Raw genomic sequence first — 27787 nt, forward strand, 5'->3', positions numbered from 1 at the left:
CTTGGCCTTTTGTTTGCAGGCCAGGAGAGCTATTGGTGATACCCACCTCTGGGCTAGGATGTGATGGGAGGTGGGATGTAGGGGCCCAGGGAGAAAGGGCTGCAGCCAGCAGTCAGGCTGGGAGCAGAGACCTCCAGGCGGGTCCCTGGTGTTCTGGGCAGTCACGCCCAACTGCCAACAGCCTTTGCTTGCACTTCCACTGGGGTTAAAGAAGATTCTTCCCTCCCAGAGTCCCAGAAGCCGCTCTCTGCCAGGGGAACTTGGAATTCCACATGGATCAAGAGCAAGGACACGTTTGCCTGGGAACAGTTTGGATGGGAGCTCTCCTCCTCGTGTCCACTGGAAGACATTTTAGGAATCAGATTCAGGAAGAAAGACCGCGAGAGGGGAGTTGGGAATGGGTGTGTGTGAGATCATATGTTGTTTTGTGTGTGTGAGATTGTGTTCGTGTGTAAATCGTTTTGCGTGTGATTGTGTCTGAGATTGTGTGAGTGACTGTGTTTGAGACTGTGATTGTGAGACTATGTGAGATTGTGTGATTCTGTATGAGATTGTATGAGGATGTGTGTGGTTGTGTGTGATTGTAAGATTGTGTCTGAGATTGTATGAGTGATCATGTATGAGATTGTTTATGAGATTGTGTGAGGTGAAGTGTGAGATTGTGTGTGGTTGTGTGAGAGTGTGTGCTTGTGTGTGACATTTTGTGTGGAATTGTGTGAGATTGTGAGATTTTTGTGGGAGATGCTGTGTGAGATTGCGTGATTGTGTATGAGATTGTGTGTGATTGTGGTTGTAAGAGTGTCTGATTGTGTGCGAGATTGTGAGATAGTGTGAGATGGAGTATGAGATTGTGTGTGCTTGTGTTTGAGATTTTGTGTGAAATTGTGATTGTGAGATTGTGTGAGATGGTGTGACTATGAGATTGTGTGTGTGTGAGATTTTGCGTGAAATTGTATGATTGTGTGTGATTGTGTGTGAGATTGTATGAGTGAGTGTATATGAGACTGTATGAGATTGTGTATGCGATTGTGTGTGAGATTGTATGTGGTTGTGACATAGTGTGAAATGGTGTGGAAGACTGTGTGTGCCTGTGTGTGAGATTTTGTGTGAAATTGTGTGATTGTGTGAGATCGTGAGTCATTGTATATGAGAGTGTGTGAGATTGTGTGTGGTTGTGGGATTGTGTCAGTGGCTGTATATAAGATTGTGTGTGATTTTATGTGGATTATGTGAGTGGGTGTGTATGGGATTGTGTGTGATTGTAACGTGGTATGTGGTTTTGTGTGTGATTTTGTATGAGATGGTGTGTGTGAGATTGTGTGTGAGATGGTGTGTGGTTGTGTGTGAAAATGAGTGTAAGTGGTTGTGTATGAGATTGTGTTTGTGTGTGTGGTTGTGTTTTTGTGTGTCGCTTCTTTCCCCCTCGTTGTAGTAGCCGGGCAGAGTAAAATTAACGGGGTCTTCCGTCTGTTTTTCGCGTATCACTTGGTCCCCTGCCCCAGGCCTACCCTGAGTGAGACTGTGCTGTGGCCGGATCTGGGGCTGAATGGCAATTCTTCCTTCCGCATGAGCTCAGAGGATTTTGTGGGAATGATGCGGTGGTTTGACCAATAAGAGAAAGGAGGCTTGTGGGTGAAGGGTGAAGTCACAGAGGTCAGAGGTGGCCTGGCCCAGGACTCGGACACCCCTCTCCGTGGTCCTCATAGGGGTCCCAACCCTGCGGTCCTTGTCCTGTCCTCAGGAACAGATTCCCAGCTGAGCTTCCGAGGCTCGGGTGGGCTCAGAGACACCTGTATGATCGTTCCATCATTATGACCCTTCCTGTGAAGAAGGCAGCTCACAGGTTATTGTCCTGGTTTACAGGTGGGGATACTGAGGCCCAGAGGGAGGTTGCTTCGTGCTGCAGGCCCTACAGCTAGTCAGTGACAGATCTGGAACTAGGACCCAGTATTTGAGCCATTTGGAAACACGGTCATCTTCCCCGCTGGCTCAGGGTGAGGCTGGCCGGTTCCAGACGTGGAATGATGCTTCCTCCAGTTGCAGGAAGTAAAGGGACCCTCCTAGGGGATCAGATGGTGGGGCTGTGTTTGGGGGTGACTGGTTTTAGGGACTGCTTCTGTTGAAGAAAGAGCACTGCATGGTGAGAAGGTGAGGTGGTTCCAGCCCCATCTCCATCACTGGCAAGCAGCCACCTCCCAAGATGAGCAAGAAGGCTGGCCCCCATAGAGCCGTCACCCCTTCCTACTTCAGGATGGCTGGAGCTTCTTGCCACCGTCTGGAGTCCGCAGCTGTGCCATGCAGCCAACCCTCTCCCACAACCTGTCAAACCAGAGATGCCAGTTTCCCCAGGACTCCCAGGAGCTCCCGCCCCTAGCTGGTACCAGGGAGAGCCTTTGCAGGCTCGGTGGGCAGTGCCCCCAACCCATGCCCCATGCACCTGCTTATCGATCACTGCCTGTCTGGATGTGTCTCGTGTCAGAGCCCTCTGGTGTGAACTTGCCGAGTACTGAGAGGCCAAGACGTGAGACAATTACAAGCAGGGGAGAGAAGTGGTACCCTGTGACAAGAGGCAGCTGTGGAGAAAGGGGCAGGCTCCATGCCCGGGGTGAGCGCCATCTGGGCAGGAGGCCTGGCTTCCAGCTGTGGGGGCTTGGGAAGGGCAGAGCCTGGGAGGAATGATTTTGAAGCCACTACTATGGAGATTAAGGGGATGAGAATGTAAATCTCAAGTAAAAAGGTAATTGAATGTAATAGCAAACACTGCTCGCTCTATGTTAATTTTAACTCTTCCCCTGGATACAAGACGCTGTATTAGTGTTTTATTACCATTTTGTTTGCACTAATAAAATAGTAAAATTTATTTCAAGGAAGTTGAAGGATGGTTTTACAATGCAAATTTGAAGAAATTGGACTTTTCATTTATGCCTCTGCTATTTTAAACCCTGACGGGTGTAAATTAGCTACAGGGACCGAGCAGACCCCACTGATGGGGACTTGGGAGGCGGGAGCCCTGACAGAGGTTCCAGACGAGCTCAGGGCAGAAAGCAGACAGTATCACACGGAGAGGCTGCAGCGGGAGGGTACTTGGGGGCCTGATTGGGTGGGACGGGGTGATGGTTGAGAGTGTGTCAGGCATGAATGAGTCTAGGTGTAGGAGGGCATGTCACACACAGAGCTGGCAGAGAGACACATGTGGCCACAGACCTCAGGGCTTCATCTTTCCTCTCGGCCCTTTGGCCTCCTTCTTGTCCTGACATCGGGCCTCCATTAACCTGGTGAACCCCTAAGGGTAACTGAGCAACCCTACCCTCTGTGCCTAGAGAGGGCAGGTAGACCAACTGCTCTGCTCCCGTTCACACCCATCCCCTTGAAAGGGGCTGAAGATTGAAGAGATCATCGGAGCATGGAGGAGAGACTTTGAGCCAAAAAGGAACCAGGGAAAAAGACCTAGGCCAGAAACCAGCCCAGTTGAGGTCCCACCTTCTCCCTCTCCCTTCCAACCCAGGCATCCTGGAGAAACTTGGCCAGGACTTTCTCAATCCCCCCGCATGCCTTCACATTGAGCCGAATGGTCCCAGACATTGTAGTGTCCATGAATCCAAAAGCTAGAGAACTGAATTTTTAAAAGAAAAAAAAAAATCAAGTCGTCTGAACCTGAGGGAACTGGATGATGGTTATAGGTAGGCGGAGAAGGGAATGAAAGGGGTGATAGGAGAGTTTCATTTTGAGTTTTGGGTGAAGAATTCAGGTTGGATCTTGTTTTATCCAAACCGGTTTGTTTATCTCTGAAAAATTATCGGCAGCAATGGCCCAAAGCGATGCACTGGGGGCCTGGCTTCCAAAGGGTAGGGAACCGAACAAGTGTTCTAATGTCTGGCGGAGTCTGCCGTGTGTATTGCCCAGGGTTTTCTGGCCGACTGCCTGGTGCGGGGGAAACGGTGAGCCAGTGTCGCCGGTTTCCAGCCCCAACCCTAGGTCTGGTGAGGTTTTCTCGGTGTATTCTGTCTCCCTTGTTGGGGTGTTGTGTGTGTGTGTTTAATGCAGAGATTTAAACTGTTGATTCTGGCAGGGCCAGAGTAGAGAGACTGCAGGAGTCTGGAAGAGAAGCTGGAACAGAGATGGTTGCAGGAGACACGTGGGGATTCATTCCCTTGTCTGTAAGACCGCGGGAGCTCTGAGTGTCAGGACTGTGCTTGTGGGTTGCAGGGAACTTGGCGCTGGGACAGAGGAGGGAGGGCTCAAGCCTCCAGCCTCTCCTGGTGGTTCCTCTAGGCCTACAGGGTCACACTTGGGGAAGAGAGGGGTCCGCGTTGACTCAGGTGGTGGGAGATACCCAAGAGTCAGGCCAGTCTCCAGCAGTGGGGCCAGAGCTCTGTGTGGTTGTTAATAGAGCAGGAAAATGCTCCATCTGGATCTCCTGGTGATCCTTTTGGATCGGGGGGCTATGGATGGGATTTCTTGGGATCATGGGGCTTAAAGAATGTGCAGAAGGCAAAGGACTCTAAACCCAGCCCCGCAACAGGCCAGCAACCTCTTCTTTTCCTCTGTAGACTACACAGGAGGCCCTGGTGGTGGGACTTTTTCCAAATCCCTAATCTCAGGGACAGAGAGGGAGGCCCTGAACTTGGCCCTGGCCAAGGCCAGGGCAGATTTGACAGTGTGCTGCCGAAAGCAGTCAGAGTTGAGAACATTTAAAAGTGGTAGATTGTTTAGCTTTTGAAATGGTTCCCGATTCTCCGAGAGTCAGGAGATACACCGTGTTTATCCAAGGATTTAGCGACGGTGTCAGGTGGGAGGGTGCACTCCGGGTGGGTTTCCACCCAAAACTCTAATTACATCCACAAGCAGACGGAAATGGGAAAAGAGGATTAGTGCAGTGCCCCTTGTGGGCCTGGTGGTGGAGGACCCCAGGAGCACCTGGCCTCTGTGCAGGCACCTGCCCACTCCCTCAGGTCCCACCTCTGTGCTGGGATCAGAGTCAAGGAGGTTTGCTCCGGACCACCACAGGGAGCTGCCAGGACCTTCAGACACTTCTTGGTCTACTCGTCTGCTCTGAACTCTCCCCAACCCATCTCTGGAGAGGTGAGGCCCCTCTGAGCAGCGACAGAGCTGCTCCCACCCTGCAGCCTCTTCTCAGCGCATATCAGCCCCAGCCCAGACTAGAAGGACGCTCCATTTTGAGTGCTTTGGTTTTCTTTTTGGCATAGGATGTGTGTGTGTGAGCTGGGGACAGGGTACCTCACAAGCACACACACAGACTGCTGTCTGGTCTGACCACAGCAGGCCCTGGAAGCTGGAACCCCCACCTGCTGCCTTGTCCTGCTTGGTTTGGGGGAGCCTGTTGCCTGGTCCATGCGTTCCCCTGGCCAAGTATCCTGAGAAGCTAGAAGGCCGAGGCCTTCTGCCCCCAAGACTTTGACCCTTCCCCTCACCATGTTCAGTCCCCGGGGTGCGTGAGACCCCTGAGGATTCGGAACCCCCGCTCGCCCATTTCCTTCCCAGGTCCCACTGTCCTGCACCTGTCAGCTGTCTCGCTGACTGTCTGGCTTGGCTGCCACCCATCCAATCCCTCCCAGGCCAGCTCCACCCCCGCCCTCTCCCCCAGCCCACACTCCCTCCCTTCCTGTCTCTGCCCACGTCTGTCTCTACCTGCCCGTAGCCGGCACACCTGAAGATCCGAGGCTGCCTAACGGAGTGTGGGGATGGTTCAGGGTGTTTACCAGACAGCTGGGATAAGGTATTAAATCCTGCTGCTGTCTTCCCAGGGCCAGGTTCCTCAGATGGTTTTCCAAATCCCTAATCTCAGTGCCCACATCCCTGCCCAGCCTATGTTTGATGAGAGCTTTCCTTTCTGATTGAAGCTGTACCCAGCAGGATCTGTCGTGGGCTTGGGTCTGGGTTCCCACCGGTGCTCGATGACACGGGCACCCAGCCCCTTCCTCTCTGTGGTCCTTCCTTCCTCCCCTCCTTCCTTTCCTTGGGAATCTTAGTAAGTGGGGGCCAGGATTCTGCCACCAGGTGTTCTAGAGCCTTCGGGAGCCCCCATCCTCCACCATGTGGTCATGGGGCCACCTGCTGTCATGGCAGGCGGAGGTCCCAGATTGGGCTTCAAGTCAGAGGCGAGGGGGAGGAGGTGGGAGGGAGCAGGCCAGGAGCAGCCCTTACTGAGCCCACCCATACAGCTCTTCATGCTCAAAGTAAAAGTGGCCAGCGTGGGGTTCTGCCCTGGGAGAGAGTCTGTAAAGCAAACCTGTTCGTTTATGGTGTCTCTGCATTGGCTTAGGAGATGACAGCTTTAGGGAGGAGCCATGCACCTGTCTGGCACTCAGGTGGACACCCTGCCCTCATTAAACTGGCCGAGCTTCTGGGGTCACAGGAGGGCCTGCATGCTCCTCCAGTGAACAGGGACTTGGAGACACCCAGTGGTATCCATTCTTCATGTGTGGCAGAGACAGCTTCCCAGAGTCTTCCATGTGGTAGAATATCTGGATATGTGTCTGCCCTTTCCAGGATGGCAGGACTAGGCAGAGAGCAGGGACACCCTGCTCCCGATCCTCAGCCTTCCCCCGCAGAAACAAGGCTGAAAGAGGCCAATCTGCTTCCTCTCCTGAAGCTGGGAAGTTTCTATGGGGGAAGGAGCAGAACTCTAGACCAATGGGGGCACGTGGCCAATGGTGGCGGCCTGGGTCTAGCCCTCTGGGGGTGCCTGGGACTGATGGATGTGTTCTTTCTCCCAGCTGCAGTGTGGCCTGGGCAGACCCTTCTAATTTCAGCTTCTCTCTCCCTAGCTCCAGACTGCCTCTTCTTTCTCCCACCCATGCCCCTTCTCCTCCTTCCTCCAGGCAACCAGAGGTGTCTTAGGTTTCACAACAGCCCAAGCCTTCCTTTCTCTCCAGGTCTCCTCACCTTGTTCCTGCAGGCTCCCCCCAGGTGTCACGTGGCTCCACCCTCTCACTGTTGCCTTGGCAGTCAGTGCCGCTCCCGGTTTGTCTCTGTCTTTTGCTGAGATCGGGGCACAGACAGGAGTGGGGAGGTCCCTGGGGGCCGGCCGAGAGGGGCTTGGCAGCAGCTAACTGGGCTGGGACGGGACAAGGGGCTGCGGCAGCCAACTTCATGCCGGGTCCTCAGTCAGCATCCTCACCATCAAGGCTGGAAGCGGGTTCCAGGGGGAGTCCTGGGTGCCAGCATCCCCAATTTTATTTCAGGGGTGTTCTTTTTCTCATATGTGTTTGGCAAAGATCAAGAAGTGGAATAGAAAATAAGGGGACAGAGAAAATCTGGAGGGTGACAGTTGGGCTGGTGAGGAGGAGGAGGAAGAGGAGGAGGAGGAGGAGGAGGAAAGAGGTGAAATTAATTCATTAGAAAAACTTGTTTACTGGCTTTGCTTAGGTGCCTCCATTTTAAAAGTCTACGTTTACAATAAGTCGCTAATTAAAATACAAAATTAAGCAACAGCTATGTTTTTTTTTCCCTTACACTTTAATTGCATGATTTTTTGTGATGTAATTTCTGGAAACACCCAGCGTACCTCACAGGGCTGATTGTTTGATAGACTAGAAGTACCTGAAACCAACCCCAAAAAATAAATATATAAATCCAAGGGAAGCTGAAGGTAGATTGGAAATGACACAGAACTGCAGACAGCGGGGAACCAAAAATCCATAATAATAATAATAATAATAAAAACTTCTAAGTAAGGACATTTATCCTGCCGCCACCCCCCGCCCCCACCTCCCCAACCTGCCTGAAACCAGAACAATCTGTGCCTCTCAAGGGAAAAACAAGCTGCCATAGAAGCCAGACCAAGTGGGGCGGTTGCTCCCTGTCCCGCACCCCCAGGTTGGCGCTATGGAGAAAAAGCAGGCGCAACTAGGAACTTTCCCTGCCTCCATTTCTAGCTGGGCTCAGTACTTGCTGGGGCTTCTGCCTTCATCTCTGACCTTTCAAGGGAATTGTCTTTGTCCCCCTTGTTCTGAACCTAGATGCAATCCCAGGAGGAGATGCTTGGGGGCAATGACCGCCCCTCCTGGGAAAAGCACATCTCTCCTTGCACGTGCCGTGGCAGACAGCGGGACCGGGGCTTGGGTTGCTGGCCCTGTGTTCCTCGTTATCCTGAAAGCACTGGCTCTTCTGGAAGGGAGTGGGAAAGGGTGATCCGAGGTAAAAGAGGTGTGGGTTGACTTTGCAGATGGCCCCCTGGCCTACTGCCTTCTTTAAGATGTAGACCTAGGTGATGATTGCAAAACTGCAGAGAAACCTGTCAGGAACTGATGGGGTGGGGCTGGGAGGAAGCTGGGTCCCACTGGTGGCCTAGCTGCTGGAAAATTGCAGGCCCAGCATCATCTGTGGGCTCGGGGCTCCTAGGTGCAGGGCATCTGGGCAGTGGGAGCATGCAGGACAGAGGGGGCCTGTGACCGCACTGCTGGCTCCTTTCACCACCCCGCAGCTAGGGGCCCAGTTGGCTGGGACCCCAGCAACCCCTCCGTACACTCTGCTCCTGGGAAAAAAGGAATTACCTCCTTTTAGGGCCTTTTTTAAAATCTATTTTTTCTCCTTGATTACAAGTTATGCTCATGTGCATTGAAAAATACAAAAAAGTATAAAGAAAATAATTTAGGCCAGGTTCGATGGCTCACACCTGTACTCCCAGCACTTTGGGAGGCTGAAGCAGACAGATCACTTGAGCTCAGGAGTTCAAGAAACTCCTGGGTGACATGGCAAAACCCTGTCTCAACAAAAAATACAGAAATTAGGCGGGCGTGATGGTACACATCTGTAGTCCCAGCTACTTGGGAGGCTGAGGTGGGAGTATGGCTTGAGCCCAGGAGGTGGAGGCTGCAGTGAGCCGAGATCGTGCCATTGCACTCCAGCCTGAGTGACAGAGCCAGGCCCTGTCTCAAAAAAAGAAAGAAAAGAAAAAAGAGAAGAGAGAAAAAAGAAAAGAATTTAAAAATGTGTTTTGTGAGTTAGGGAGACAGAGATACCTGGTTATAATCCCTGGTTTTCCACCCAGCAGTATGACCTTGAGTAAGTTACTCAGTGTCCAAACCTCAGTTTCCCCATCTGTCAAGTAGAAATACTGATAGCGTAGATCTTGCAGGCTGGTCCTTGATTTAGTGTAATGATCCATATATAAAACACTTAGCACTGAGCCTGGCACATAGCACCCTTAAATATTACTTCTGGCCAGGTGTGGCGGCTCACTCCTGTAATCCCAGCACTTTGGGAGGCCAAGGTGGGCAGATCACTTGAGGTCAGGAGTTTGAGACCAGCCTGGCCAACATGGCGAAACCCTGTCTCTACTAAAAATACAAAAATTAGCCGGGTGTGGTGGTGCACACCTGTAATCCCAGCTATTCGGGAGGCAGAGGCAGGAGAATCGCTTGAACCCAGGGAACAGAGGTTGCAGTGAGCCGAGATCACCCCACTGCACTCCAGCTAGGCAACAGAGTGAGACTCCATCTCAAAAAAAAAAATTAACTATTTCTGTTTCTGTTATTATCATTAATAATGACTATTCCCACTATCTTGGGATAATAGACATTTAACTTTTTTACACTGATGAGTTATCTATCTAAACCTGTGCTATCCAAGCCTCTAGCTTCTTTAAACTTTCATTCATTAAAGTAAAAGAAAATTGGAAATTCAGTTCCTCAGTCACATTGTCCACGTCTAGTGCTCAGTAGCCGCATGTGGCCAGTGGCTGCTGTGTGGGACAGCATCCTCCAGCACACAGCCACTGGAGTGTTCTCGCCGAACCTTCCCCCACTTTTCTAAGTGTCTCTTAAGGGCTGCATAGTGGTCCATAGCGTGGCTGAATCACATTCTCTTACTGGCTTGAGTTTTCTTTTCTTTTCTTTTTTGAGACGGAGGCTTTCTCTGTTGCCCAGGCTGGAGTGCAGTGGCACAATCTCTGCTCACTGCAACCTCCGCCTCCCAGGTTCAAGTGATTCTCCTGCCTCAGTCTCCTGAGTAGCTGGGATTACAGCCACCGCCACCACACCCGGCCAATTTTTGTATTTTTAGTAGAGACGGGGTGTCACCATGTTGGACAGGCTCGTCTCGAACTCCTGGCCTCAAGTGATCTGCCTGCCTCTGCCTCTCAAAGTGCTGGGATTACAAGCATGAGCTACCACGCCTAGCTTGGCTTGAGTTGTCATTCCTGGGAGGGTGGTGCATCCTCTGGGCTCTGATTGGTCGCCAGCGGTTTCTGCCTCCTGGCACCTGCCCTGTGGTGCTCTCTGATTGGTGCCAGGCAGTGATGGATTCTGGGAGGAGCAAGCCCGGCCGGCTGATTGGCTCTCAGTGGTGATGCCAGGGCTCTGCTTCCCCTCCCCTGCAGTGGGCTCTGGCTGGGCAGGAGGGGCCACTCCCCCCACCACTCTGGTGCCCGTCCCCCAGGATGCCTCCTCCTCACCCTTCACCCCAGAAGGCTGGAGTCCAGGGAGAGGAGGGCCTTGGTTGAGGGAGTAAAAATGAACAATAGGCCAGGTGCAGTGGCTCATGTCTCTAATTCCAGCACTTTGGGAGGCTGAGCCCGGCAGCTAACTTGAGGTCAGGAGTTTGAGACCAGCCTGGCCAACATGGTGAAACCCCATCTCTACTAAAAATACAAAAATTAGCCAGGCATGGTGGTGCGTGCCTGTAATCCCAGCTACTTGGGAGGCTGAGGCAGGAGAATCGTTTGAAACCAGCAGGCGGAGGCTGCCGTGAGCCGAGATTGCACCACTGCACTCCAGCCTGGGTGACAGAGTGAGACTCTGTCTCAAAAACAAACAAACAAACAAACAAACAAATGAACAATAATGACCCACCCTGCCCTGAGCAGAGGGTCCAAGATAAAACCCGGAGGCCCCTGGGGGAGCCTCCTGAGATCAGGGCGGCCTGCCTCATGGGAAGCACCATGGTAGAGGCTGGCCTGGCTCCCTGAATCCTGTGCAGGCCTCCCGCTCCTTGTGAGGGTCTTCCAGCTCCCGGAAGGCCCCTGACTCAGTCAAGACACTTGTGAGATTCCAGGGTGGAGTCTGGGGTCCCAGGTCTGGGGTCTGCTCCAGGAAGACCTTGCAATGGTGGGTGACCCTCCTGTGACTAGGGTTGGAGTGGGCGTTGGGGGACTGGGGTGATTCCAGGGTCGTGGCCCTCCTCATGGGCCGAGGGCTGTGGACAGGGCCAGCGAGGGAAGTGATCCCCGGGGCAGTGGGCAAGACAGACGGGGAGCTGCAACCGGACCTGCTGATGTGGCCCTTTCTGCTTGCAGCGGGTCATAAAATATGGCTCAGATTTTCATTACGGGCTCTATCGATTATCTTCTGCGATGGATGAATTATAGAGAACATTAAATTTTTTTTAAAAAGCAAGTGAGAGAGGAAATATCTGAATGACTTTGGGTGGTCGATGGCAGAAAGGGCTGAGCCACCAAGCCTGGTCTCCGAGCAGGTGTGGACCAAACCTCTCGGGGCAGGCAGCTGCTGACTCCTCCGGCTCTCTGCTTCCCGGCCTCCCTGGGCCTGGCTTTGCAATAGGGGAAGCCTGTGCTCCCATCGCCCCCGCCCTGTCCCCTCCAGGGATCTGCCTAGGATCTGGGAAGGCGGAAAATCAGGTTGTTTACAGGGCTGTGACCTGGAAATAGGACCCGTCCCAGGTTTTGGGCCTCCATTGCTGGGAGATGGGGCCCCAGCTCTGCTGCCTGCCCTCCAGGGACTTCCTGATTCTGGAGATGCCTGCCTGGGTAGAGGGAAGGGTCAGAGGACATCGCTGATCTCCTGGGCCAGGACTGGGGCAGGAACTCATGAGGAATGTGGACGACCGGGCCCCATCTTTTCCCCACTCCTCGTTCCTTCCATCAGGAACTCATGAGGAATGCGGACGACCGGGCCCCATCTTTTCCCCACTCCTCGTTCCTTCCATCAGCAGTCAACGGGCGCGGAGGATTTCTGTTTTCCTTCTGAAGTTTGGGAAGAGCGAGTCTAGGTCCCACCACTCTGCCTCTAAGGCCAGTCCAGAAAGAGAAGCTCCTGAAAGCCCTTCCCTCCCTCGCTTTCTCCCCACCCACCTTACTAAGCAGTGCTGTGAGGAGGTGTCAGGCAGTTGGGGTTAAATCATGTACCAGTGTGTGACCTTGGCTGGGCCCCATCTCTCTGTGGGTCCCAGTTCTTCAACCCTCCACTCGCCAGTTGAGAGAATCATCTACTTCATTGCAGGTTATAGATATTAATTTGCGATGGTTATATGCATTAATATATTAAAATCCTGAGCCCACAATGCTTAATAAACATGAACTAGTATCGTTTTCCTCTTCTACCGTGGCAGGGTCTAGAAACCTTTCTTTCTCTTTGTTTAGGCTTTTTGATTGATTTATCAAATGCTTGACAGCACCTGCTTTGTGGGGCTGTGAAGTACCTGCTCGCTACCCGGGTGTTACCACAGGCTTCACCTTCCCCCACCTTTCAGCCCGGCCAGAAGCACCTGAGGCTTTGGTTGTGACATCTGAGCCCTGTCTGGTGGCTCTAGGGGACCTACTTGGTCGAGGGTACTTTCCTCAGCATGTTACACGTAAGAAGCCATTTAATCCTCATGACGGTTCGCAGAGGAACTATCTTTATCCCCATTTTACTGATGGAGAAACTGAGGCACAGAAAGGTTAAAGTCGTTAGCCTAGAGCCACACAGCTTGTGGGTGGCAGAGCCTGGATTCCTACCTGGGCAGTCTGGTTCCAGAGTTTGTGTGCTTAACCACAGTGGCATGTTGCCCAGTGATCTGGCGGAGTGGCATATATGTGTGTGTGTGTGTGTGTGTGTGCACGTGCTGAACGTGTGTTTTGTGACTGACCACTTTCTGACCCTCTGCACGGTATTTGGTTCCTGCAGATAGATCATCAGTGGCCCCTGCATTTTCTGCGGCCCTGTTCTGGGTGGAGCATGTCTCCCCAACCCCCACACATCCCCTCACCCAAGCTTCACCTAGGCTGCTGTGAAAAGGTGGTGGTTTCCATGGATATCCGTCTCCCTCTGGCGACACGCCCTTTTTTGTATAACTCTGTTCCCTGGAGTTGATTGTTTTTGGCACACAGCTCTGTAAACTCATCCAACAATTAAAGTGGGGGAGGGGTGGAACAGAAAGGAGACAGATAGTAACTGTGGGGTGAGTGATACGGAGGAAGGGCCTCTGGGGTGCGGGTCCCCTCCTTGTCCCCTGCCGGCAGCAGGACAGTGGACAGTACCTTAAGTGTGGAAAGGCCGCATAAGCAGCTGGCTGGGAGTTCTGAGAATTCAGAGCCCTCTGCACTTGAGCTGCGTTCTTGCCCCATCTCTCTCTCCCTCAGAAATCTAAAGGGTCCCAGGTTCAGGTCCAATGAGGCCGTCGCCAGAGGTCACCTGAAGCCGTGAGATGCCAGCCTGGACCGATCTGCATGTTGGCCGCCCTTGTTTTGGCTCATTGTGTATGTGTCTGCCCTGTTTGTGTACCGTCGAATACCTGCTGCGTTGGGCGTACCCGTCGTGGGCCGTGTGAGATCACAGATGAAAAATGCAGCGAAAAACACTTTCGTGCCACAACACATCATGGAGGATTTTTGTATTAAGATGTGGATTTTTTTATTGTTTTTTTTTTTTTTTCCTTTTCCATACAGCCCTGGAGTTGGGCAATGTGCACGTCTGTGTTTTTGTTTTCACTCGGGTGGTTTATGAAATCTGCTCATTAGCGCTCTGTCCTCTCCCCACCCCGGGCTGATCTTCCACCACGTACCCTCTCGGATAGAAATCTTTCCCTACCACTTCCCAGTGTCTTCCCTCCTGCAGGGAGATGATAGGCGCCTCCCCGTACCCACATTCCCCCAGGTGAAAATCAAGGGGTTCTCTGGCCCTGCTTCCCAATCCCGCGTCTCCGTGGCTGATGTTCATTGTGGGGGGAGGTTCCGATGTAGGGGAGGCAGCAGAAATCCCTGCTCCACGCCCCCAAAGATAAAGCCCTTTTGCTTTCACCTTATCTGGAGAGAAGAAATGGAAGTTGTCCTGTCCCAACAGGACCTCCTGACTTAGCATGGAGGTGGCTTCCTTGTCCCCATCCTGTCAGATGACAGGTTGCAATGGGCATGACCACAGTCCAGACCCCATTTGGAAGATGTGTTCAGGGGTTCATCCTGCTCACCAGGTATTACCACGGGCCTCGCTTTCCCCCCTTTTCAGCCCGGCCAGAAGCACCTGAGCCTTTCATTGTGACGTGTGAGCGCTGCCTGGTGGCTCTGGGGGACTTGGTCCAGAACTGTTTTGAGGCCAGGAGAACTGAGATTCTGGAGGGACAACAGCATCAGTTGTGGGTGGCTGCAGAGATCACAGGGAGGGGAGCAGGATGACCTTTTAAGTGAGTTAGGCCTTGGAGCCTGTGAGCCCAGGCCTGGCTTTGGCACCTGTACATGGTATGATCCTTGGCAAGTCACTTCGTGTCTCCATGCCCGCCCTCCCTAATCTACCCATGGGGACCATAACCATTTCTGCCTTTGTGTTGTAAAGATTTGGCTAGATCATGTGCGTAGGGCACTTGGCACAGTGCTTGGCAGATAGAAGGCATCTGACTGGTTCATACCAAGAGTTCTCACTTTGGCCTATTGGCAGGGGGCAGAGGCCACTTATCAGTGTGCCCTTACGCCCAGCCTGCCGCCTGGCACATAGTAGGCATATGGTCCAATTCTTATTGGAATTGGTTGGAGGGGATCAAGTAACTAAGGGGCTCCCTTGAACCTGAGAGCTGTTAATTCACAGGGCTAATGGAGGAGCAGGAGAGACCAAGGCACAGATTGAGGCTTGGGAAGAGCTAAACAGAATGGGCACAAAAAAGAGCCAACAGGGCTGGGTGCGGTGGTTCACACCTGTAATCCCAGCACTTTGGAAGGCCAAGGCAGGCTGATCACCTGAGGTCAGGAGTTCGAGACCAGTCTGGCTAATCTGGTAAAACATCGTCTCTACTAAAAATACAAAAATTAGCCAGGCGTGGTGGCACTTGCCTATAGTCCCAGCTACTCGGGAGGCTGAGGCAGGAGAATCGCTTGAACTCGGGAGGCAGAGATTACAGTGAGCCGAGATCGCGCCACTGTACTCCAGCCTGGGTGACAGAGCGAGACTCCATCTCAAAAAAGAAAACAGAAAACAGCGAATGGAGCGTTCTGTTGGAGAAGAGGGGCCAAGCTGCACGGGGCTCATCTGACTCTGACATGAAGTCAGGGACTAGTTCAGTTCCACCGACACCTTCGCTGCCTACGGTGGCCCAGCTGTTGTGCCAAATGCTGGAGACGCGCAGATCATTAGGACCCGCTCTCTGCCCTTGAGGAGTTAAAAGTCCAATGGTGGAGACAGACTTGTGAACAAATTACTTTAGTCCAGTATGGATGTAAATGCTGTGGTGGAGGATATAGGAGGAGCAGAGTCAGGGGTGCGTGGGGCCACCCGGGGTAGATTTCAGAAGGCTACCTTGAAGAGGCTTGGAAGAAGAGGGTGGTGGTGATTCTGGGCATTTCTAGAGTGCTTGTTAACACCCTTTCACGCCTCTTGTCCATCCTCCCCGCAGCCTGCAAGGTAGGAGGGAAGTCTTAGGCATCGTCTCCATCTGGCTGGTGAGGGGACGGAACCTAGGGAGATGAGCAGGCTTGTCTAAGGGCCCGTGGAGGTTTCGGGGACAGAACTGGGACTCGGACCCACGTCTCCTGGTTCTCAGCCCGTTGTGATTTCTGTAAGCACGCTCACTCAGCTTCTCACTTCTTCACCACGGAGCCGCTGGTCACAGAGACCCGGCCTCTGCGCTCTGCACTTTCTGACCGGGATCCATGGCCCCCGGGGCCTGGGCTGTGGGAAAGCCTCAGTTTATGGAAGGCCCCGCGGCCTGTGCCCTGGTTTGGTAAGTGGGTCAGGCCACTTGGTTGGGGACAATCCTGGAGCAAGGCCACGCCCTGGCAGGCTTGGAGGATGGCAGGAATGGGGAAGACCGTGGGGGAAAAGGAGGAGGAGGCCTGGCCACACCCTTTATTCAGTTGTTCTTGCTGCCAAAGCTGAAAAGCATCCTCTGCCCTGGGCAGGCCCCACTTTCCGCTGGAAGAAGCCCAACGAGGGTCCCACCAGGGCCTGGAACCCCCTTTCCTTCCGTAGCTGGAACCTCCTCTGAGCCAAGGACATGAAACACCGAGAGTGTTCACCGTTGGCCTGTGGTCAGCCCCTGGTCTTGCCAGCGCCTTGCCTGGAGTTGGGGAGGTAGATGTGTTTCCCTTGACCTTTTTTCTGGGGAATGTACATGTCCGTTTTACAAAGCTGGAAGAGGGGCGTGTCAGCCTCCTGTGTAAGATGCTGGCTTTTAGGTGGGGTCGTTCTAATGGGATATTGGAGTGGAGACCCCCAGCAGATGGAGGTTCTTGGAGTAGGAGTGTAGGTGGTCCAAGGCATGCCTTCTTCTAGCCCAGGGGAGTTTTGTGGGTGGACGGGCTGCCCAGGGCTTTGGGGGATTCTGGACTAACAGGCAGGGGAGTTTCAGAGCCCAGAGGAGTGAGTCTCCCAGTGGCCCTGAAGTTTCCATTAAAGTGTTTTTTCCTCTTTTTTAAAGAAAAAAATATTCCCAAACTGGAAAACAAAGGAAATCCACTTCCCCCAAATCACACGAAACTCACATTAGGGGCCTGGCAGGAATCCATGGAAACCAGGAAACCCGCTGTTAACCCTGTGTGGCGCCGAGGGGTGGGAAGGGAGCTGGGCTGATCCAAGCCTTGGACAGTGGATGCTGTCCACCCCTGATGGCCTCCCCCAGGGAGCTGGTCTCGGTGGCATTGCCCCAGCCGAGGTAGGGCAGAGCTGATGCTGAAGCTCTCACCTTCGAAGAGCCAACTCCCCCTCGCACTCAGGTCCAACCTTGGGAGGCAGGAGGGGAGGGGTTCGTGCACTCCTGCAAGGCCTCCGGGGACTCCGAGGGCCGGGCCAAGTTGGAGAACCTGCAGGGCAGCTGCCCACACCATGCCACACTAAGGAGGCAGGGCCCAGCCCGCTCACACGCTTCAGGAACGCAGAGCTGCTGTGGCTGCTGCAATCTTCCCGCAAAGGGGGAAGGAAAGGGCCGGGATTTCAGTGGCAATCTTCCTGATGCCAGCTCCGCAGGCAGGGTGGGCAGGAGAGCAGACCGAGCACCCCCTCTGGGTTCTCAGCACCCCATTCTCACATCCACGAGGCCGGGCTTCCAGGGCTGGGAGGTTGTACGCCGAGATCGGGTTGTGTGTTTGTGTTTGCACGCGCATGAGCTCCTTTTTTCTAAAAATGCTGAAAATATTTACAGGTTTGAAGTTGAAACGCAAACAGGAAAAGCCCTTTAAAAAGTGAGTGTAGTGGATATTCAAAACAGGAATCACCATGGAAACACCACAATATTTGTTTAAATTGACACAAAGGTTGCTGGTAGCAGGGCACCAACTTTCTTTGGCTAATTTTTTTTGTCCCAACACCTATCGCAACTGAATCTCAGCAGCCCCCTTTCAGGGCAAGGGCCCACACCCTCTTTTCTTTTTATGAAATTGAGTCCCACAGTACCAGAATGGAAGTGGGGAAGGAAAGCCAGAAGAAATTAAATTCACTATCCTGGGTCGCTGCAGAGACACCTGTTGATTCCTTTTATAGAGGCTCCCAGAAGGCCACCCAGGGGTCAGGGGAGCAGCTGGGAGCTGGCGCAGGGAAAGTCTGGAGGGAGCAGGCGTTGGGGAGCCCAGGGTTGGTTTGGTTGCATGGGTTTGATCTGTTTCCAGTATTGGCTTGATCCATTTTCAGGCCTGACCTTTCACCCTGGGTGCCCAGCCTTGGGTGTGATCCTTCTGTGTTACCTGGGGAGGCACCTGATTGGCCTAGTATTGTTTCTACCTGTTTGCTTCTTTTATTAGGTACAACAACTGCGTAGCCATTGGCTAATAATTGTGCGAAGGGTGCGTTGGTTGCAGAGTCAGGCATGGTATGCGCCGTGGCAATGCCATCTGCTGATTGGCTGGCAGGAACGAGAATCTCTTACCTGGCTGGCTGGTTATCACACAAGGTGTGGGAACCTTACCCTCCCTTGTCCTCCAGTGTGGGGTGGGTTTGTGGGTGTCGGTTGTAGCCTCATCTTTTCTGTTTTCCTGTCTCATTTTGGCAGGCAAACAGACCTTGCTGACTGAAGGCAAAGACTCCTCCATCCCACCTGCCCTCTCAGCTGCCACGGCCATCGACCCCTCCTTTACAAGGGGCTCCTGCAACTCCCCAGCAGCACGTGTTGGAATGGACTTCGGACCCTGGCCTCTTGGGATGCAAAGGTAGATGCTTCCGGTTCCCAAGATGCCACTAGGAAGTGTGGGGTGGCCAGTTTGGGGGTTGCTCCTTAGGGTACGGACGATGTAGGGCCTAGACCCACCTTTCCCAGTGGGTTCTGATCCTGAGGGTGGTAGCTTAAGCACCATCAGTGAAAATGAAAAAAGTGTTGGATGGAGAAGAAAGCTCTGGCCTGGGAGCAGGGCACCTGCATTTGGGCCTTGGCCTTGTCACCGACTCACTACTTACTCTCTGGATCTCGGTTTCCCCACCCGTGAAATGAAGAGGTTAGCATAACTGGCCTTTTAAGGATCTTCCCAGTGTTTCTATGGTATGACATTGAACAATGCAGCCCAGGCTTTGTGGCCAAGGACCATTCTCCATCAGATGCCACTCCCAGATCTAAGCATTAGGTTGGAACTTCGTCTTAGAAGGGCTGGACAGTAGTTCCAGCCTTTCTCCATCTCCAGAGGCTGCTCTGCTGTAAGCTCATATGTGGTAGGAGCTGGCCTGGGGATGATTTATCAAGCTCTCTTCAGTGGTCCTCCGGCCCAAATAGGACCCTTCATAGAGGAGAAGCTGTAGGTGCCTTTTGACCCAGGCTTGGAAATAGCCCTTTGCGTAAGGCAGGTCACTCATGCCAGGGAGGGGTAGTCTGTGGAGCTGGTACTGTCAGATATTTACCTGCAGGTATCAAACGTGGCAGTTCTTGGGGTGAGGGGTTGACACACATTGGGTGACTCATTGCATGCTGGTCATTATTCAGTACTTTCTTGAGATCCCAAGGAAACCAGTCCAGAGGGATTGGGTGTTTGCAAAGTTCACGGGCAAGGTCTAGGGGTGGAAGCAGAGGCTGAGGGCCTAGAGGATGTCTGGGGAGGGCAGGGCCGGGGGCTGCTCTTCCTATGTGTGCCAGCCTGGAGCCGGTGTCCCTGGCTCACCTGCCTGCGCTCTTCCTCCCCATGGTCACTCTGGGCAGGTGTGTCCTGCCCATCCCTCTGGGGCTGGGCTCAGCAGCCCTGGACTTTGAACTTGCAGGGAGGAAGCGCTTGCAGAGACGGGAGCCTTGGTGCGCACTGGGGTTTGGTAGGTCCCCGAAGCTGCAGACCTGCCTGAATCCAGGCCATGCCTGCTCAGGGAACTAGCTCTGGATACAGCCCAGAGATTTGCAAATCAGATGCAAATGTGGCCTTTGGTCGCTGTGGTGGGGCAACTGTGTGGCTGCGACTCTTCTTCCTGGTGTGCAGAAGGTGATCATGCTCCTGAAGTTGGTCTGTCATACTTAGGATGTGCTGCCGTTGTCCCCTGGATAGCACTGGGGCTGTTTAGACTGTCACCTGGAAAAGGCCGTGGGGGGAGTTTCGTGGCGCTGAAGTCTTCTGGGCTTGGCGTTAGCACCTGCACCTCTGCCACCTTCCCGGGCTATTCTTAACAGACTCTGCTTCCTCTGATGATCATGAATCCTGGGATGCAGGCTCAAATATATGCAAGCCTCAGGGTGGTCTTGCCCAGCCCTGCCCTGTGCCCTGCCCATGAAGAGGCTGTGAGTGCCTGCAGAGCCCCCTCCCCTCTGAGAGGGTAATGTTTGCCTGCTCTGTTCTCAGTGACGGGTTTTTTGTTTTCTTCTTTGCCTGGGCAAAACACGCCTATTCGTTTTTCCCTTTCTGAAGTTTCCATTCGCTGTTGACTCCCAGGGGTCATGCAAGCGGGGATTTGTACCTGGTGTGGGGTATGGGATCCACAGGTCCGATGGGACACCTGCATCCTAGCATCGGCTGTCTTGGACTTGATAATGAAGCTTGGGAACTCCACGGGCTCCGAGTGAGAATATCATGGCCAAGTCCCTCCTCGCTTAGCCCTTTCCAGTGACCAGGCTGGACTGCAGGCGGGGGTCCTCTGTGGCAGGGGTGGCCCGTGGTCTCAGAGCTGTCCTGCCTCACCAATGTGGACCAGGGGGCAAGCCTGTGCGTAGGTCTGGTCTGCAGGCCTGACCCTGTCTGGCTCAGATTCCCCCCACCTCTGGCTCCTCTGCAGAAGAGCTGGTTGAATTTATCCAGCAGTACAGAGGGTCTGGGGCCAGGTGCGGTGGCTCAAGCCTGTAATCCCAGCACTTTGGGAGGCTGAGGCAGACAGATCACTTGAGGTCAGGAGTTTAAGACCAGCCTGGCCAACATGGCAAAACCCCATCTCTACTAAAAATACAAAAATTAGCCGTGTATAGTGGTGCATGCCTGTAATCCCAGCTACTTGGGAGGCTAAGGCAGGAGAATCACTTGAACCCGGGAGGCGGAGGTTGCAGTGAGCCAAGATCGCGCCACTGCACTCCAGTCTGGGCGACAGAGCAAGACTCTGTCTCAAAAAAAAAAAAAAAAGAGAGAGAGAGAGAGGAGGGTCTGGCGTCTGTCAGTCACTCACCAGCAAACAGAGTGGACAAGACCGCCCCTGTTCTCATGGAGTCTGGTAGGCGAGGCAGCGTGAAACAAACCCACAAAAACAAAAAAGGAAGACGCCAGCAGAGAATGGAAGTAGGAGGTGGTGGTGGGAAGTGACTGCTTGGCACTCCTGGCAGGCTGCTCAGAGGAGGTTTCTCAAGGACGTGGTGACATTTAGCTGAGATTGAAGGACAGGAAGTGGACAGATCAGTGAAGAGCAGGCTGGAGAATATTCTAGAAAGAAAGAACAGCTAGCCTAATGGCCCTAAGGTAGGATGCCCTCAGTGCATCCAGTGACTGGAAAGAAAGGCAGAGTGGCCAGGACGTGGATGGGGACGTGGATGAGGTGGGTGTCAGGAGGTGCAGGGCTTTGTGTGCCTGGGGAGAAGTTGGGATTTTATGCTTAGGTGATAGGAAGCCGCTGGAGGGTTTTGAGCCAGAGGTAAAGTGATGTGATGGTTTTCTGTTTTTTGTTTTTTGTTTGAGATGGAGTCTCACTCTGTCACCCAGGCTGGAATGCAGCAGTGCAATCTTGGCTCACTGCAACCTCCACCTCCCGGGTTCAGGTGATTCTCCTGCCTCAGCCTCTCGAGTGGCTGGGATTATAGGCAAGCGCCACCATGCCTGGCTAATTTTTGTGTTTTTAGTAGAGACGGGGTTTCACCATGTTGGCCAGGCTGGTCTCAAACTCCTAACCTCAAGTGATCCACCCACCTCAGCCCCCCAAGGTGCTGGGATTACAGGCATGAGCCACTGTACCCAGCCAATGTTTGTTTTAAAAAGGTAGTTGGGGCTGCCAAGGGAAGAAATTGGGAGGCCAGAGGGGCAGCTGCTGCAGCCGATGGTGTGAGAGGATGGTGGCTGGGTGAGGAGGAGGTGGACAGGCGGGGAAGGGGTCAGAGCCTGTATGTGTATAGAGGAAGAGTTAGCAGGACTCAATGATGGATTCAACGGGGCAAGGAAAAGAGAGGGCCCCAGGATGACTCAAGCATTCTGTGCCCGCGGATTTGTGGCTCTGTGTCTTCTCCTCTCTCTCCTGCCCCCTGAAGAACACAGCAGTACCAAGAAAGACCCATGGCTTTGAGAGGGTTAACGTCTCATGCATTAGGGGAGAAGTGCCATCTTGGAACCATGCTGGGTGCTGAGAAAGGCTCGTTTGAATGGGTTGGGCTCCTTGTGGAGGGAACTGCTTCTCTCCGACACCGTTTTCAGGAGTGAGCCTGGGAGCAGGCCAGGACACACACTATCCTTTCAGCCCTGGCTCTGCACTGAAGCCAGCTTTGTGTGTTTGCTCCCTGGGTTCTGTGCTGGGTCTGAGATTGGGTCTAAAAGTTGGCTGAGTTTCTCTTACTGTGGCTTTGAATGTGATCTGTGCGCTCGAGGGCTGAGCTTCTGCACACCTTTTTCCACGTCCCGGGTCATATAGAGCGTCGTTGGTGAGCTGTGAGGGCTGGCAGATGGGTTTGTCTGAGGCCCCCATATTTCCATGGGGTCAGCTCAGCCTCCAGCCGCTGCTCATCTGCTCATCGGCAGGGATCCTAACAGTGTCGCCACACACAAAGGTGTGAATTGCCCCAGTACCCCGCTCGCCTGAAGGCCAGTCTCCCTTTTCCCAGTGCCTCTGACATGAGGCTCCACTCTCCTGGGTCCTGACACCATCTGTGAGGGCCAGGTTGGGGCAGGCAGTCCCAGCATCGATGCTGTGATAGCAGTGATCCCCAGCGCCCCTGGACAGGCCCCATGCCGCCCTGGGCACTGCCCTGTAGCCCTGGAGCAAGCCAGAGGCCTGGTTGGCGAGCGTGAAGCTGTCACAGCCGGCTGCCGGGCTCGCGTGAGCACTTGCCCTTGCTGGCAACGTATTCTCAGCCATATGGGCCAGCCCAGCCTTCCAGGAACACTCTGGAGACCTGACCTCCATGGAGGTGACAGGAAGGGAGGGCCGGTGATGTCTTGCGGGGGCGAGGGTGGGGGGTGCATCGGGGATGTCCCAAGTGGGAAGCAATGTGTGGCACAGCAGCCTGGCCCTGTAAGGAGGCTCTGGAGGCCTGACCTCCAGAGGCAGCAACGGGAGAGAGCAGAAGTGCAGGCTGGCAGCGGCTTGCGGGAGTGGTGGGGCTCTCCCAGGCCTACAGCTGGTGCCTCTGCCTGGCTCCGAGGGGCGTGTCAGCCAGTCTTCCTGGGCGTGTCTGTCAGGCCTCAGAACACTGGGCCGGCCCTGGGGGAGGGTGTGTCCGGGTGGGAGGCGTGTGCATCTGTGCACGCGTGGGAGGTTTTTCTGCTTTCTGCCTCTATGGTCTGCACTAGATCCGTGACCTTCACTCCTAACTGGACTGGACAGTTCTCATGCCATCCTCCAGGGCTTTGATCTGATATGAGGCTGGCAGCTCCACGGCCTGCAGCTGGGGTGGGGGGTGCAGAGGGGTGGGAGCAGGAGGGTTCCCCACCTCCCACCGTGATGTGGTGCTCCAGAGGATGGGTAGACCCCAAGGTTGCCTTGGGCTGGGCAGAGATGTGGCTGGGAGTTGGTCTGGGAAGAGTTATTGATCTTCCTGATTTCTCATCTGGGCAAGTGTTCCACCTGGTGGTGCCGAACCCCAGCCTGGGCCTCCTTCCTCCGTTCTCCCCACACCCCCTGCCTTCGGAGCAGATGCAGGAAACCCCCGCATCTCGCCATGCAGGGGCCCCAGGGAAGAGGGATTGGGAAGGGCTGGGGGCACCTGCCCTGTCTGGAGCTACTCGGGGGACTTCTCGGCGGGTGACGCAGTTGCTCCAAAGGATGGGACAACCCGTGGATTTGGGAGGGTTGACGCGGTGTGGTGGACGAAGAGAGAAGCGCCTCTGCCCTGCCTCTGTCCCTGAGTGCCCACAGTGAGAGAGGCTGGCATTGGAGAGGCGACGTCAGGTCTCACACATGGAGGAGTCCCAGAGTCCTGACTGCATCATCTCCTCGTGTAGACCTTCAAGCTCCTCCTCTCCGGTCTCCTGCCAGGTTCCCCCATGTGCTTTTGTTCTGGAATCTACCCAGGGATAAGCCTGGTCCAGGTGAAGGCCCTTAGGCCCAGAGCCACCACCCTGAGGCATGAGGCGGCCAGTGATCCCTTTGCTGCCCACCTTCCGCGGGACCCCTGGATGCTGCCACGTTCCCACCCACACCACTGCCGCTTGCTCTCTGCCCTTCAGGCCTGGGGGTCGCTCCCCTTCCACTCACCACCTGAGTTTTCTCTCTGGTCTGGCTCCTTGGCTTTCCTCCGAAGCAGGGGCTTTTCTGAGCCTGGGCCTTGCTATGGTAGCTAGGTTGGGACCCCCATGGCCAACGGGGTAAGAGGAGGAAAGGTGTAATTAAACACTAGTTTCTTCTCCAGAAATGCTAATCGGGAAAAGCAATTAAAAGCAACTTTTTTTTTCCCTTAGTAATCTGTGTTAAGAGCTGGTAATGAAGTTTAGGGCCGTTGTGACTCAATATTTCAGCTTCACCGACTCAAGTCAAAACAATCCGAGCCCAGGAGTTTGCCAGCAGCTGAGCTGGGCCCGGGCAGCAGCTGTGAGTCCCACGCCGTGCTGCTCTCCAGGCAGAGAGAGGATCGGTCCCAGCTGCGGGGAGGGGGTCTGGTGACACAGAGATGGGTCCCCTCGGGCACCCCTCCAAAGACCCTGGAAATGCATCCTAGTGAAAATGCTTAGGACGAGGGTGTGAGGAGCACCTGGTTTAGGGGGCAGGACTGAGGAAGCATGGGGTCCAGTAGGGTCAGGGGAGAGCAACTGGATGCTTGAGGAGCCCACTGGGTTGGGCCAGGGCTCAGCCTCAGGGGTTCAGAGCCGGAAGAGGTGGTGGTCCAAGTCCTGACCTGTCACCTCTGGCTATTCATTTTCCATTTCCATTCAGCGACACTGCGGGTAGTCATTGTAGGTGCTCGAAATGAAGAAGAGGCCAATGTCCTGCCCTCATGAGGTTTACATTCGGATGGAGGGAGCCAAATGATACAGGAGAAAAAGGAATAAAAGATGTGCTGGATGGCGATGCGTGGGAAGGAGAGAACAAGAGCCTCTTTGCAGACTAGAATAGGGAGTGAGAGGCAGGTGGATGGATGGTTTGTCATTTTAGATGTGGCTCCCAGGGAAGGGGTCACTGCGATGGTGACATTTGGGTGAAGACAGAAAGGAAGTGAGGGAGTGAGCCAACCTAATCGATATCTGTAGGAAGAGCATTCATAGCAGGTGTGAGATCCCAGAGGCGTGTTGGAGAAGCAAGGAGACCAGTGTGGCTAGAGCAGAGTGAGGGGCAGATGCCATCTGAGGTCGAGGGGGTCAGGGTGGGGGGCCCTCAGATCCCGTAGGCCTTGAAGGCCATTGTGAGAACTCTGGCTTTTACCCAGAGTGAAATAAGAGGCTTTTTGAAGAGTTCTGAGTGCCATGATCTGATTAGGAACAAGCTCTTTATTAAAAAACAAGACCCACCTGTCACCGACTCCGCCTCTCACAGGTCGCATATGTGCCCGGATCGCCCTTCTTGAATGCACTCTCTCGATGTTTCATCTGGGAGCGGGCAGAGAGGGCACAGAGGGGTCTGTCTGGAACTTGCCCTGCTCTAGCCTGGGCCTCCTTTCCCCGGTCCTTCTGGGGAGCCGCTCAGAAACAGGGTCTTGTCACTTTAAGCAGCCCCCACCCGCCTCCCTGGCCTGCTTTATCTGAAGTCCAAGCGCATGTTGTTCCAGGACCGATCCGCTTTAGCTCATTAATAATCTGACAGGAGCCACCCAGGGGATTAGCCGTTGAGCTGAGCTCCACCAAGCCCCAGCAAATGAGCCCTGTGCTCCTTGGGGACATGGAGGTGACTTTGCGGGGTGCAGTGAGAGGGGACCCCCGCAGGTGAGCTGTGGTATTGGACAGTGCAGCAGTGACGGGTGAGGGAGGAGGCTGGGCAGGGCAGAAAGTGATGAGAAGAGCCTCTTGAAAAGAATCTGCTGTCCTGAGACGGACGGGGACCTCCACTCCCCCTCACTGCCTCTTCTGTCCTGCTCACCCCCTAGGAACTGTACCCCCCTGCCGGGGGCTACCTGCTGAGTCATCAGGACGGGGCTGCCAGAGTTAGCAAATAAAAATACAGGATACCTAGTACATTTAAATTTCACACAAATAGCACGGACTTTTTAGTATAAGTATATTCCATGCAATGTTTGGGACATACTTATATGAAAATAGTATTCATTGTTTTTTGTTTTGTTTTGTTTTGTTTTGTTTTTTGAGATGGAGTTTTGGTCTTGCTGCCCAGGCTGGAGTGCAATGGCACAATCTCGGCTCGCTGCAACCTCCGCCTCTCGGGTTCAAGTGAGTCTCTTGCCTCAGCCTCCCCAGTAGCTGGGATTACAGGTACCCGCCACCACACCCAGCTAATTTTTTGTATTTCTGGTAGAGTCGGGGTTTCACCATGTTGGCCAGGCTGGTCTCGAACTCCTGACCTCAGGTGATCCACCCACCTCGGCCTCCCAAAGTGCTGGAATTACAGGCGTGAGCCACGGCACCTGGCCATATTCATTGTTTATTAGAAATTCACATTTCACTGGGCATCCTGTATTTTCTCTGGCAGCCCCAAGCAGGGAGGGCTGGCAACTAGGGGGGCTCCCTCTCCAGGGCAGCTGGGACCTCCTTCTGGAAGAGCCAGCACTCCCTGGGCTGCCTGGGGACTTTGCAAGCAAGGCAGGGCTGGGGTCACGATGACCTCCACTCCCACAGTACAGGGAGAGGAGGATGGAGGCAAACGTCAGCCACTTGCTGGAGTCTCCCAACCTGTATTTGGGCCCAGGTGGCCCTTGGGTGAATCGAGTCTAAGTCCCCACGGGGACATCTGTGGCCACCAGGCTGGGGAGCAATTCCCCAGGACCGCCTTCCCTGGTGAGGCTGCTATCTAGGAATAGTCTGGGGGCCTCTCCAGAGGAGGCCACCTGAAGTTTCTGGGGTAATTTGGAAGGATGGCCATCCACTAAGGGCATCTGTTCTGAGCCCAGGGAGAGGTGGGCAGGGATGGCCCACTGTGTAGGAGGGGCTGGACCAGGCCAGGCACAAGGTCAGGGATGACAGCCTGCTATGCAGGGCCACCTCTGTGTTCCAGGACCTTTGGGCACTGAGCAAGAATCCCCATCTGCTGCCCTCTCCATGCCAACCCCAAGTGGGCAGCCCGTGCTAGCTCCTTGGGGAGGGTGTGCCCTGCAGGGTGCTGGCCTGCCTGGGCTGTCACTGCGGGGCAGGGAGGGGAGGGCCAGTCTGGAGTGGAAAGCTTGATGGGGTCCTTACTGCTCCCTCTGGTGACCCCTCACATCCTAGATCCGTTCCTGTGGACAGAGAGCTTAGGGCTGCCAGCTGGTGGAGGTCCAGCCTCCTGCAGCCAAGGGGCTTGATGCCAGGCGGGCAGTGCCCCAAGGTGGGAGCTCTTTGCTCTGGCTCTGTTCTCTAGGAGTTAACAGCATCCTGTGCCCTGGGAGGCCTCCTCTGCCCTGGCCCCCTGGGCTGCCCTCCTCCCAGCCTTTCCCGGCACAGCCAGCCAGGGCATCTTGTGGTGTGAGCAGAAGGGGGCCGGGGGTGCCGCACGAGTGGGAACCTCTTCCGCTTCCCGAGCTCTCAGCCTCTTCCCCAGCCTGCCCGGTGGTTTGGCCCCGTTTCTCGAGCCGGCTGCTGCCCGTGTTGCCTCTGACCAACATCATTAGCGTGGGTATTTATATTTCATTAACAACATTAAGCCCAAATGGCATTAAAAGCAAAGCTGGTGATAAATAGCTTATTAATAAACAGGGAGTGCTCCGTGCTGCCTGGCCTCTCCCAGCCCTGGTGTTAACCCTTGCTGCCCTAAATAAATATGCCTCACCCTAAAGATCATCCCCCTGAAGATGGGGCCAGAAGTCGGCTTCTGGCCCCTGTCGGCTTCTCTGCCCTCTGTCGGCTACTCTGAGGTCAGTGTGTCTTGGATTCTATGCCAGGCAGGTCTGGGTCACTTGAGCTCACAAAACCTGGCCAGACCCCCTCAGGGCCTCTAATCAGATCCTTGTCACCCTGTCCTCACTGGTTTTG

The 27787-nt window shown here is 54.3% G+C and overlaps 1 protein-coding gene across 2 annotated transcripts in view; it reads left to right on the forward strand.

The window, feature by feature from the left end:
* Positions 1-27787, forward strand: part of CASZ1 (castor zinc finger 1) — a 160258-nt gene that overhangs the window by 17678 nt on the left and 114793 nt on the right. The window contains exon 2 of one of the 2 annotated variants that reach the window (XM_063786374.1): positions 18145-18301. The gene's annotated coding sequence lies outside the window, so the exon portion shown is untranslated. Of the gene's footprint in view, positions 1-18144; positions 18302-27787 lie in introns of those variants that run through there. The other variant, XM_063786368.1, reaches the window with a different exon arrangement.

The sequence above is a fragment of the Pan troglodytes genome, chromosome 1 (assembly GCF_028858775.2).
Source record: "Pan troglodytes isolate AG18354 chromosome 1, NHGRI_mPanTro3-v2.0_pri, whole genome shotgun sequence".
Lineage (NCBI taxonomy): Eukaryota > Metazoa > Chordata > Mammalia > Primates > Hominidae > Pan > Pan troglodytes.